The 14,383-nt window shown below is 39.1% G+C and overlaps 1 pseudogene; it reads right to left on the bottom strand.

The window, feature by feature from the left end:
- LOC115821737 (NACHT, LRR and PYD domains-containing protein 3-like) overlaps window positions 1–14,073 on the bottom strand; it is a 29,218-nt pseudogene extending 15,145 nt beyond the window's left edge.
- Between the last annotated feature and the right edge of the window lie 310 nt (window positions 14,074–14,383).

The raw sequence follows: 14,383 nt of genomic DNA, 5'->3' as shown, positions 1-14,383 counted from the left end.
GCTGTACGGCCTTCCCGTGAATGTGAGGCTTTATTTTCACTGCTCTGATATCACTCTCACTAATCAAACTGCCCTTTGTCCCAGTGTCCAGCTTGAGTGGAATTAAAGTAAGTAACACGCACAGCAAAACCCTAAATCTAGGTCATTATGAATGAAACAAACCTATTCACACGAGTAACTGTACTCTTAGAGTCTACTGTGTGAGAAGATTAGAAATATCAGAAACCTGCCATTGTTGATGATGCTGTTTGTTCCCTCTGGAGAGTGACTCTGCTCCTGACTGTTGGTCTTACTATTGTCATTAGACCCAGCTTTGATCTTTTTCATCAAGTCAGATAATGTGATTTGATGTGTTCACTTCATGACTGATTCATACACTACTGCAGTGTTAACTATGGGGATCAGTGACTGTGTAGAGCTCAGAGGAAAAAGAACAAAAGCAGAAAACCCATCACAGTACATATAAAGGAGTGCACTCATTATACTGGACTCATGACTGGATCAGTATGAAGTCATTGATCTCTATGGTCAAATCTAAATCAAACACACAATGAATAGCTGGAAAGTAACATGATTTGATTGGCTACAGCCTAGCTCCCATTAGACTGTCTGTCTGTCTCTCATCTCCTCATTCTCCCACCACACAAGGAAAGAAAAGAAACAAACAGAAATCAAAAACAGGGACAGACTCATGTCCTTGGAAAACGTCCTTTCATTGTGAACATGTTCTCTCACACTCCCACACTCCCAGCATCCAATCAGAGAGAGAGAAGATAATATTCACACACTGATACAAATGTCTCTGTGACCTGTCTATAAGCATCAGTTTTGTCTAGACTGTCCAAATATTTATTTTGTTTGGAACAAAATACTTACATAAATAGAATGACTAGAAACATGATCAACAAGTTGTTCAATTCAGAATGACTGACCTCAGTATTTCCAGTTTACAGTTTGGATTCTTTAGTGCGGCACAGAGCATCGTCACTCCTGAATCCTGAAGACCAGTGTTACTCAGGTCCAGTTCTCTCAGGGGGCAGTTCACTGACTTCAGGGCTGAGGCGATAGTTTCACAGGACTGCTGAGTGAGGTTATAGTCTCTGAGTCTACACAGGGAGAAGGAAAACAAAACATTGACTTTTTAAAGAATAAAATGATCCTGTAAATCCCTTCTAGGGCTGTACTTTGGTGATGTTCTATCATGACATTATTAAAAATGTTAATCCATACAAATGGTTGTTTGATTGAATTTTTGATGTTATAACCATCTTTCATATTCAAATATTGAAATATCGCGTTTGTAGCTGTTCCATAAACACAGCATTTCCCAGGAGGCATCCATAATATAGACAATACTATATTATTCGTGCAGTGTTAAAACATCAGTGCTGATGAGTAGATAAATAACAGGTAATAACAGTGTATAACAGTGATTTCATTGGTCCAGTAGACTGATAACACAGGTATGTCATGATTTTTTTCTCAGTTTCATGTTGTGGATGAAGGGTGAGACAATGCTGTGTAAAGGGAACAAACATTTCACTCATGGTTCAGACAAGGAAAAAAAACACACAAACAGAATTCAAGGGAACAGCCTTTTTCCCCAGTCCTTTCACTGAGAACATGCTCTCACATACCCAGCATCCAACCAGAGAGTGAGAGAGAGAGACAGACAGAGAGAGAGAGAGAGAGAGGGAGAGACAAAGAGAGAGAGAGAGAGAGAGGTTCAGACACTGCTGTTAATGTCTTTGTGACCTGTCTAAACACATCAGCTTTGTCTAGACATCGCAGAGGTTCTGAAAATTATGTAAATTACTGGATGGAGAAAATGACTGAAGTCAATTCTGAACTGTTTTTTCTTTCATTTTGTTCTTGCAGCCACCCTCATTCATCAAATACTGTAATTCATTACTTTATATGCACTGTGACAAAATACTGTAAGAAAACAGTCAAATTCTGACAGTAACATCCTGTTTCCCATTAAAACTGTACTATACCATAGAAAACAATGTATTCTGGGCATTATATATGGGCAGCTTGCCATTACCCATAAAATACTGCAATACACTGTGAACAGTGTTGCATTCTGGGGGTGATGTTAGAATCAACTGCAGAGAGGCCCTGTGAATACAGAACTCTACTGTATTTCTAGAGGAGACACTGAACACAAAGTCATGAAGCCAACTCTGGACTTTCTTTCTGATTATCATCTGAATCCTGCACTTTTTGAGCAAATCATACGGTGAGTTGAAATACATTTGATCTGTCTGCCAATGTTTGCTTAATATTGTCACCTTTGTTATGACAGTCAGAGTTTGTTTGTGTTCAGTAAGGTAACTAAGCTACACTCAAAAAGACCAACAAAGGCATGTGTTTTATTACCAAAATAGAAATATGTTTCACTGTTTATGTGTTTATATTTGTTATATGATTCGTTCTTGTTTTCTTCAATGTAAAGCAACAAAAATTCTGATGAAATAGATCAAGATATAGTGATTCAGGGAGGGTGAGGGTGAGCCGCATGCTATCTTTTGCACATGCTCCATATTCCCGGGATATATGGTCGGAACTTCCCAGCATGTCCTGGGGCAATGGACAGTTTTATAGCCCCAGTTCATTATTGTTCAGTTTGTGTTTCCCTTTTTGTGACGAGTAGAAGTTTATGTGTATTGTTTATCATTTAGTCTTTGTGTTGTGTTGATTGTTAATTGTGGTAGTTGTAACGGTAACTATGCACCGTGAATGTAATTGTCTTTGTAAAAGATGTAGTGCCCTGTTACTAGCATAGCAAATTAAGTGTGATGTTTTCTGTAAATTATTACAAGTCTAAAGACTAGTAACTAACCTAGCAAACCTAATTGAGGGTAAACAATGAACTGCTCACAATGGCAAGACTTTAGTAGTTTTCATCTTGTAGTAGTATAAAGTTGTAGAGCTCTTTAGTTAGGAGATATGCCACTGATGTGTGTTAAGTACTAGGCCATGCGCTCAAGTACTATCTCAGCGCTCACAGGGTGAAAGGTGGGGAAAGACCCTGGACAGGTCACCAGTCCATCACAGTCACCTGGTTCTTTTAGGTGGAGATCTGTGCTCTGGTTAAACTGTGTTCATTTAACAGATTATTGTTTGAGTGGAACTGGCAGCACTCTCATGCCGTCCTCTTCACTTGTCACGATGTGACGGGAGAGAACAGCAGTAACATTAACTTTTTTATTATTATTTAGTAGGTAAGGCTGATTTCAGTGATACTCACAGTGGTGAGGTGCATCATTCCCCCAAGTTTATTAAACAGTTGATGAATGACTGCATAACTGCCATGTTCTGTTATGGAAACCTGAAATTTTCAACTGTTATGGAAAAACCTGTATGTTTGTATCAACAAATTAAGTGTTTCAGTTGGTGCTGTCTTTTTCTAATAAATGTTCGGTTACATGACTGATCTAATATTTTCTAAGACTCTTCTTTTCCATAGAATGTTTTTATTGCTGCATCTTAATTAACTAATCAGATCAGAACACATGATATTTTTGTCTTTCACGATGGCCACTATGTCAGATTAGGCGATCATTGTGCCATAAATTCTTGCGGTGTCTTGGCTGGGAGACTGACAACACTACGAGTATGACCCTGACCAATCATCATATGCTGCCTTTCAAGACCTTGAAGAAATTCATTAGTCGTCGGGGAGGACGACTGTCATTCGTTCTATTGGTCAACGTCATGGAACATGTCATAGGAGATGTCAGACTAGACGGAAAACACCAAAAATTCTGACATGCTAGACTTCTCGTGTTGTGTGTTGTGTTTCGTCGTTGGACGTCCCAGATGTGACATCACTGTTCTTAGATGTCACACTACAAGACGTAAAGACGCCCGTTGGTCATTCCCGACATTCATATTCGGGCCGGACAGTGAAAGTTCATCCGCGACGACAAATTGTGTCAAAATCAGACTGAATTCATGTAGTCTGAATCCTGTATAAATCATTCAGAGTGTATATGTTGTATAGAATATCACATTACAGTTGCTAATCAAGGTTACAGTAAAAGCAATGCTTAATTCTTAGTAACTGGCTGTCATCAATACTACCAGTTTAATGCTCTGTTTACCAAAATGACTACATGATACTGTATTTGGGACTATAGTCAAATTGTTAATGTAAAAAAACAATATTGTACTGGCTACCCTGCTGCCACTAGTAAACTGTAAATTCAGTAAAATACAGCACTAAACCATGTTTCAGTACACGGTATTATAACAGTAATAAACTGGTAAAATGGTAATGTGCTGCCTACCCTGCTGCCAGTACTCTGCTGTTAAATCAGGAAATCACAGCAATGTTCTGTAATTCAGTAGACAGTACTGTTACAGTAACACGCTGTAAGGTAGAGTACAGTAGGAGAACTGTAAAATTAACAGGACACTACTGCCAACCCTGCTGCCACTACTGTTAATCTACATGACAATCTTTTACAGTGTATGAAAACCAGTGTCCGCTCTTACAGTACAGTAATGCTTTTCTGGCAGTCAGTACACTGGGGGAAAACACAGAATGTCATCACTCTCTTTATATCTGTTGTCAGATTTAGATAAAATAAAACAAAACAAACAAAGACTCATCAGCTTGTTGCAGATTGGCTGTTTATTTCCGTTATGATAAGTGAACGGACCACTTGCGGAATGATATAAAGATGTGAATCAGAAGCACAAAACCCGTTGCCAATGGCAGCCCTCACTCATTTTTTTCAGCTGTCATTATCAAGAAACATCAGACCTCCCAACACTGTGATGGCCCATTCAGCATTCAGAGGAACCGTAGGTCAGACCTGCTCCATAACGTCTATATCCTAAATCACAGCCTTTGCGATTTGCTAACAGCATTGTTTCAAATCGCGATTCCCCCTATTTATATATATGACAACCAGTGCCCACTCTTACAGTACAGTAATGCTTTTCTGGCAGTCAGTACACTGGGGGAAAACAAAGAGGAATGCCATCCACTCTCTTTATATCTGGGAGATTTTTCGTTGTCAGGTTTAAATAAAATAAGAAAAATAAAACAAAACAAACAAATAAATAAATAAATAAATAAACAACACAAATGAAACCACTAACCCAAGTTTAGTCAGTCTGCAGTGTGAATCCTCCAGAAGAGGACAGAACTTCTTCACTTCTGCGTCTCCTGGTTTCCTCTCACTCAGATCCAGCTCTGTCAGGAGTAAGGGGTTTATTTCTAGAACTTCAGTCAGATAAACACAGGCTTTTTCTGCAGCTTCACTCTTCAACAACCTACAGAGAAAGGAAGAGTGTATTTATGTTAATCATTATTCAACAACTGTCTGCTGCTACAATTGTCCTAAATATCTGAGAAAGAAATAAGGCAAGATCCAGCTCTGAGTAGGTTAAAGGGTTTCTGCCTAAATATCAAGTCAGAAAATCACAAGCTTTATCTGCAGCATCAGTTTCCAAAAACCTGTACAGAGAGGAGCATGAATCGTTGTTTTAAAAATATATTCACACACATGCACAAACATATATATGTCACTGCTGCTCCTACCCCCCCTTTAGAGTCTGGGGGTGTTCCCAGTTTAGTTTACCAACAGCATGATTAACTGTACACAGGAAGAACAGAAGTTAAAATGATTCACTCTAACCATGTCAGTCTGGTGTGGAAATCAGCCTTCTACAGCTCTATTACGGCTATATGCTCTTTTGTGAAATTTTCTCACCTCAGTGTCTTCAGTTTACACTCCGTATTATTAAGTAAATGTAGTAAATCAGTGACCAGCTTCACCCCTGAGTCTCCAGGGTTGTTCCCTCTCAGATCCAGCTCTATCAGGTGTGAGGGCTTTGATTTAAGAGCTGAGACCAGAGCTGCATACCCTTCACCTGTTATACCACAGTCAGAAAGTCTAGAGAAAACACAGGAGTTTTTCACTCATGCTGCAAAAAAACATATCATTGAAAAAAATCAACAATTGGACATGTTCATTTTCTGATACTGGCCTCACTGTGTCTTAGGACAGAGTTTAACAGCAACATTTATATCCCACCATGTCTTTCTAATATAAGGTATTACTGTCATAAACATATCACAGATTTTAATGCAAACACTACATCTATACAAAGTCATCTTAGAAATGTAAAGTTTTGTTCACCATCATATTACTCACAGTAGTTTCTGTAGTTTACAGTGTGGATTCCCCAGTAGAGCAGAGATGTGTTTCACTCCTGAGTCTCCTAGTTTATTCCCACTCAGATTCAGCTCTGTCAGGTGTGAGGGGTTTGATGTCAGAGCTGAAGTCAGAGCAGCACAGCCTTCTTCTGTTATACTGCTGTCATTAAGCCTGTAGTGAGAGAGAGAGTGTTGGGGTGGGGTAGGGTGGATGACAACCATTACTGATTCCAGAAGTCAAATCATGACATGGCAGAAAATGCATCTCTTAAGAATATTCTGAATGTTTGGCTCTCCATGGTGAGACAGCTATTAGTAAACTTTCCTCTGCTAAAGAAATTGGAAAGTAAATATTGGTAAATATACTGGTGATTGTTGAAAATATGAATGTTGTAATATTTTTTTCCTTCTGCAGTAAACTGTTTAGCTTTCGTGTAGCACTGCACTAAAATATTACATAGATAAAAAAATCTCATCAATATCCATTACTCTACTATTCTAATGTTTGGTGGGTGTTCTCCCTATTTATGTAAATGAAAACCAGTGTCCACTCTTACAGTACAGTAATGCTTTTCTGGCAGTCAGTACACTGGGGGAAAACAAAGAGGAATGTCATCCACTCTCTTTATATCTGGAAGATTTTTCGTTGTCAGGTTTAAATAAAATAAAAAAAGAAAACAAAACAAACAAACAAATAAATGAATAAATAAAACAAATGAAACCACTAACCCAAGTTTAGTTAGTTTGCAGTGTGAATCCTCCAGAAGAGGACAGAACTTCTTCACTTCTGCGTCTCCTGGCCTCCTCTCACTCAGATCCAGCTCTGTCAGGAGTAAGGGGTTTATTTCTACAACTTCAGTCAGATAAACACAGGCTTTTTCTGCAGCATCACTCTTCAACAACCTACAGAGAGAGGAAGAGTATGTTTATGTTAATCATCATTCAATAACTGTCTGCTGCTACAATTGTCCTAAATATCTGAGAAAGAAATAAGGCAAGATCCAGCTCTGAGTAGGTCAAAGGGTTTCTGCCTAAATATCAAGTCAGAAAATCACAAGCTTTATCTGCAGCATCAGTTTCCAACAATCTGTAGAGAGAGCAGCATGAATCGTTGTTTTAAAAATATTCACACATATGCACACACATATATATGTCACTGCTGCTCCTACCCCCCCTTTAGAGTCTGGGGGTGTTCCCAGTTTAGTTTACCAACAGCATGATTAACTGTACACAGGAAGAACAGAAGTTAAAATGATTCACTCTAACCATGTCAGTCTGGTGTGGAAATCAGCCTTCTACAGCTCTATCACAACTATATGCTCTTTTGTGAAACTTTCTCACCTCAGTGTCTTCAGTTTACACTCCGTATTATTAAGTAAATGTAATAAATCAGTGACCAGCTTCACTCCTGAGTCTCCAGGGTTGTTCCCTCTCAGATCCAGCTCTATCAGGTGTGAGGGTTTTGATTTAAGAGCTGAGACCAGAGCTGCATATCCTTCCCCTGTTATACCACAGTCAGAAAGTCTAGAGAAAATACAGGCGCTTTTCACTCATGCTGCAAAAAACATATCACTGAAAAAATAAACAACTGGATACCTAATTTACATATCTAAATGTATGATTTAAAGGTAGAGTTGGGTTTGCTAGGAGTCTTAAATGCCGCTGATTCTCATCAGTATTTAGCCATTATCTGACTCACATACAGTTGGGCTCTTATTTTTGTTCTGACCCCAGCTTCCCATTCAACTCTCTCAACAATGCCCACACATATTTATAACTACTGCTCCTAGTCAGAGTTGAATTACAAATGTCAACTTTAGCAACTGAACCAAACATGAACCAATTTAATAGCATTGAACTGTTTATAACAACTAGAGAAGAAAGTAATGTTAAACTTTAAAAAACTACCTCAGTTACCATCCAGCAGTGACTAATATCTACATCTGAAGGATAATGTAACTTTCATTACATTTTCTGATAAATGTCCGATGTTCCGTTCTGACTGACTGGTCAGATCTCGAAATAGAAGTAAGTGGGACGTTAGATTTGCTTGAATAATGTGTTCTTATCGAACGGCAACTGAGAACCAGAGCAGAGAGAGATGCCGTGATCGTCTCACAGTCACTGTTGTACACACGCAGCCGTACTGGTAGACGTACGACCAACCGTAGTTTTTATATTTACATGTATTTTTTCTTTATTTTTTAACATTTATACAGTATTTTTTTATTCGGTTGTATGTACAGATGATTGTAAGTTGCATAGGTTGTAAGCAGGGGAGGGGCTGTATTTGGAGTTTCGGCCACTTAAACTGTAATGTCATCCAACCTGCATGTGCTACCATGGGACGTGACATAAATTGTTGCAACATAACTTAGAGCAGCCTATTCAAAATACTCTCATCCATAAACTAGCAACTGATTGTCAGGATCCTGAACATAACTTAGCTCTTTCAGATGGTAATGCTATCCGTCTTTGGGAGCGCTGATAGCTAGTCTAGTAGATCATTCTCAGCTAAATGAAAATAGGAGAATGTTGGAATAATTTCCCAGCACAACACAAGGTTTTCCAGGACGCATGGGAACCCTGAGTCCTCATAGCAGACAAAAAAAATCCCCCCAAAAACCCCGGTGTAAGAAGGGGAGAAAATGGAAGAAATCTTGAGAGGTACCATGGAGAGAGGAGACGCCTTCATGACCAGACAGGTGTGCAATAGTCTCCTGCTATTGGAAACCACTTAAGGTCTCATTTCAGTTTCCACAGAAGAGACTCAATAGTGGGGCTGTATAACTGCCCTGAGAGAGGATAACCTGCCATTTTTCAGTTCCTGACTAATACTGACCTCAGTATCTCCAGTTTACAGTGTGGATTCTTCAGTCCCACACACAGAAACTTCACTCCCGAATCCTGAAGGTCATTGTTACTCAGGTCCAGTTCTCTCAGGGGACAGTTTACTAACTGTAGAACTGAGGCTATAGATGAACAGGACTGTGCAGTGAGTTTACAACCAGCTAGTCTAAGGGGAGAGAGAGGGAGAGAGAGAGACAGACAGACAGACAGATGTTTACTTTACTGATGGATGTAATCAGTAGAGCTACAGAGAAAGAAATAATTACAGTTCATGAAAAAATGCTTTAAAATTACACACTCCTCTGTCGATTAGTTACTCTATTACAAGTCTTTATTTATTATTATTAATTATTATACAGAGTTCTCATTTGAATGTTACATAAGCAGCCAAATCCTTGCCCTCTGATACAGTCCTGTCAGTCCTTCTCTCTGGAAGGAAACAAGTGGGCAAGTTCTGCCACTGTAGATTAGAGCACACATGATGAACCAAAGTAACTGCACCACTAAACTCTTATACTTACAGAGCCCGTTTGGTGTTTTTCAGTACTGGCAGAAGTGTCTTCAACCCTTCATCTGATCTTCTGTATTTCTTCAGCTCAAACTTTTCTTGAGTCTCCTCTGACATCAGCAGGACAAAGACCAGAGCTGACCACTGTGCAGATGACAGTTTCTCTGTTGAGAGACATCCTGAGCCCAAGGACTTTTGAATTTCATTCACAAGGGAGTCATCCTTCAGTTCATTCAGACAGTAGAGGAGATTGATGCTCCTCTCTGATGAGATGTTCTTGTTGAGTGTCTTCTTGATGTAGTTGACTGTTTTCTCCACACTCTGTGCTCTGATTGCTGTTTGTGGCAGTAGTTCTTTCAGGAGTCGCTGATTGGACTCCAGTGAGAGGCCAAGAAGGAAGCGGAGGAAAAGGTCCAGGTGTCCGTTCTCACTCTCTAAGGCCTTGTCTATAGCACATCTGTGGAGATCACTTAATTTCTTTGACTTCCTTTTAAAGATATCCCAAAATGCATCAGGACGAAGAACATTCTCTTTATTATTGCAGTGCGAGAGAAACACATAGGCCGCAGCAAGGAATTCTTGAACACTCAGATGCACAAAGCTGAACACCACTGTCTGACTGACTCCCTGCTCTTGACTGAATATCTGTGTGCAAACTCCTGAGTACACTGAACCCTCATCAATGACATCAATGCCACATTCTCTCAGGTCTTCCTTGTAGAATATCAGATTACCCTTCTCCAGCTGAAGGAAGGCCAACTTTGCAAGCTTCACAATGATGTGTTCAGCCATATCTCCTTCTTTCATTTGACTGATGTTATCAGCCTCTGCTTTCCCTTTCATTTGATTTATTTGGAAAATCAGAAACTGTGTGTACATCCCCGTCAGAGTTGTGGGGAGTTCTTCACTACTGTCTGTGGCTAGCATTGGCTGAAGCACAGTGGCTGATATCCAGCAGAAGACTGGTATGTGACACATGATGTGGAGGCTCCTTGATTTCTTTATGTGTGAGATCATATTTTTGGCCATTTCCTGGTCCTTGTCATTGTACTTCTTAAAGTACTCTTCCTTTTGTTTATCACTGAATCCTCGTACTTCAGTCACTTGGTCAATGTAGTCTCGAGGGATCTTATGGGCTGCTGCTGGTCTGGAGGTAATCCAGATGAGAGCAGAGGGAAGCAGATTTTCCTTGATTAGGTTTGTTATTAGTGTGCCCAATGATGTATTCTGATCAATCTTTTTCAATTTCTCTGTCTCAGTAAAGACAAGAGGAAAGTAACACTCATCAAGTCCATCAAAAATGAACATGACTTTACCATCACCAACTGGAAGAGACTGTAGTTCAGCAGAGTCTTCAAAATATTCATGAAGCAACTTTGTCAGGCTGTAGTTTTTATCTTTTATTGAATTCAGTTCACGAAAAAGAAGTGGAAAAATAAAATCTATGTCCTGGTTGGTCTTTCCCTCTGCCCAGTCCAGTATGAATTTGTTCACTGAGACAGTTTTCCCCACTCCAGCGATTCCCATAGTCAGCACTTTTCTGTTTCTTCGACTTGGATCAGATGGGACTTTGAAAATGTCACTGCATGTGATTGGAGTTTCCTCTGTAGTAAATCTCCTAGTTGATGCCTCAGCCTGCATAATCTCATGTTCATGAATGACTCCTCCAGTCTCATCCTCCACTATGTAGAGATCAGTGTAAATATCATTCAGGAACTTTCTATGGCCTCTCACTGATGTTCCATCCAAAATGCGCTCATATTTCTGCTTCAGACTGGACTTCAGTTTGATTCTGACAGCTTCATAATCTGGCAAAACTGGGTCAAAGGAAATGGACAATTTCAAATTTAGAAATCAGAATTCACTGGCTTGCTAAATATATATATACGTGTCTTCAAAGTATGCAGTCACATTTTCATTACTCTGTGTTGATGTGATTTCATTTGGTCCAGAAACTGATCAGTATAAATACTTTTGTTTTTGACTGTTTTTTTTTTTCAGTGGTGGGAGGAGGGAAGGGAGAGAGACAGTGTCTCAGAAACTTCTGATGGCAACTGATCTACTCATCCAGTTTACCACTATTAAACTATCAATATCAGCTTTCTATGAGCTTATAGGACTTTGATGTGCCTTGTAATAGGAGAAACTGTATAAAACAGGGAATTATTACACCAAGTTAATCTGTAAAATGTGAAAATAACTGAAATGAAATCCAGCAATCCAGTAAAATGAAGATTTTTCAAAACAAGATAAATACTTTGAAGTCAAACTACAGAATATAATGGGACATTTGACACAGATGATGAGTGTAGTGGTGAGATCTGACAGGGAAGATCATTCACCCCTTGGTGATATAGAACCAGTATTTAAATGTGTGACCCAAAGACTAAGTCAGAATAATCTCCCTGCATCTGCATCTGAGAGGAGCATCAAAAACTGATTTTTGCAATGACAAATCAGTTCATAGCTGTCCAAATGCAATGTCTTTTGTCTGAGCGAAATGAACCAAACCTTCATTCTGAGCTGAGATGTTTGTCTGGAGTGAAGTGGACTCAGCTGGAGTGACTGCACTGTTCTGAATAGACCCTTCTTCAGATTTCAGTCCCACAGTGAGGCAAAAAGACAGACAGAGGAAGAGAGAAAGAGAGAAACTGTGAATCATGCCATTATGATTACTGCATTTTTCCAATCATATATATACAATTGCAGTATTTTTTTTCAAATGTGTGTATGTTTAGATAATTTAAATGAACATGATGTAAAAAATCTACTGACTGTATATGACACACATAAACACATTAACAGATGAAAAAGAGACACAGGTTTAGTTTCAGCAAACATTCAGTTTTCCTCCAGTTACTCAACTTTTACTTATTTAGTGAGTAGATAAAATTTTCACTACAAGTATAAATACAGTTTCCTGGCATGTGCCCTTAATCAGCCACTTCAGTGTAAGGAGTTGGTTTTTGGTCACATGTCTGTTGCATGTGATTTAAAACCAAACTGATCAGTCCAGGGGAAATAAACAGTAAGTAAGCTGCTCTGAGAGCAGGACATGAGTCTGTAGACTACCAGCAGGATTTCTCATGCTTTGCACTCATTTTGGAATTTTTACCATAATGAGTGATCCTCTCCCATTAGCATCATATTTTGTGACCTGCTATGAACTTGCACTGATCCACATTTAGTGAAATCAACCCATGTTATAATGTTACCATTAAAATGAGCTGCTGGGTATTTGTGGACTAAATAAGACAGCTGAGGTGTGCTTGATTTATTCAGAATTTGTTTTTCTGTGATATGTATCAATGTCACGTTGCTGTGATTAATGTTAACTGTTTGCAAATATGAATTTGGTCAGATGAAGGCCTCATAAAAGGTTTGTATTCAGTGGTGAGTGGTTTGATGGTTCGTAGATATAGTTTTAATTAAAAGGAAAGAGAGACAGTCTGGGATGGCAGGGTTTTACTGTAACATATTGTCTGAGATCTAAGACAGCACAGGCTGTGTGGTGTGAGATAATCTTGTCAGAACTGACACTGACAATAGTCAATGAGAGTGGAGCAGCTGGAAGGTAGATGCTGTAACATGAAAAAGTGGAAATCAAAAAATTAAAAAATCAAAAACTCTCACTGTGGAGCATGAGGTCATGATTTTGGCTGAGGCAGAATTGTTAAGCATGTGATTCCCTGTCAGTGCTAAAAGTCAAAACGGAGAGGAGCTGATGATCATTCTTATTGGACGGTTTCGATGTTCGATCCCATTTATCCAGCCAATCAAAACTTTTTCTTTGTGAAAAAACTCCCCGGCATCAGTTGCCAGGATCATCATCCAAAAGCTTCATGTATACATTGTAATTCCAACTTTGTATACCTTTGAACATTAAATTTTGTCCATCAACAGAAGCATATGCTATTGGTTGTATCCAAAGAGACACGTCAAGTGAAACTTTCTATTCAGTAAAGAGTCTTCTTCCATTGTATCATGAGGAGATGCACTGTTATCGTTTGATATGATTACACTCTGATAAAACACAGTTACTGAAGGCTGCACTGGACAAACTGAGGAAACTCTCAGATGTTTCAGAGAACACTATACTGCTGTGTGTTATGTGCTGAAGCCTCATGCTCCATCTCCATTAATCATACTTATATTTCCACATTGTTCAAAAACTGTTTTATGTATTTGCTTTACTCACAGAAGGTAACACCTTATCCTTGAGAAACATAAACATTTGTGTTGTAAATGTCATGTGAGCTGTATTACCTTCTCTGAGTTTACTCTCTAACTTCCCAGCCAGGTTATTCTGCTCCATCTTCCTCAGGATGAGCAGTGTGATCTCCACAGCACCTCTTGGTTCATATCTCTCCACCATCTTATCCACTGTGTCCTGTACATCAGCATTTTCCAGCTGAGCCTTTGGGATGTGAGAGAAGCCTTCTACTGCATTCTCTGTAGTCAGGTACCACTGAAACCTCTTCAGTTCTGCTCTCTCCAGCTCTTCCACAGTTCTCAGCAGGATCTGTGGAACAGCTGACATCTTGAATCACTGGGGAGCATGTGAAGAATGAGACATTATTATAAAATAATATTCAGCTCAAAGACCACATTTACAATGTTTTCACCTACAACACTGCCAGGACTGAGTCCACCATTAGGACCTGACAGATATAATAGGTCATGAGAGCTCACACTGTCAGGACTGTGTGTGATATAGTCCATCATTAGGACCTGACTGATATAATAGGTCTCAAGAGCTCACACATAGGTGACTATGATTAAAGTTATGATTAAAGTGATTTTATAAGTGTCTAATTTACAACATGTCTATTTCATAATTACTTCACAAT

This window comes from Chanos chanos, chromosome 9, assembly GCF_902362185.1.
Source record: "Chanos chanos chromosome 9, fChaCha1.1, whole genome shotgun sequence".
Taxonomy (NCBI): domain Eukaryota; kingdom Metazoa; phylum Chordata; class Actinopteri; order Gonorynchiformes; family Chanidae; genus Chanos; species Chanos chanos.
This window is presented reverse-complemented; position numbering and strand designations above follow the sequence as displayed.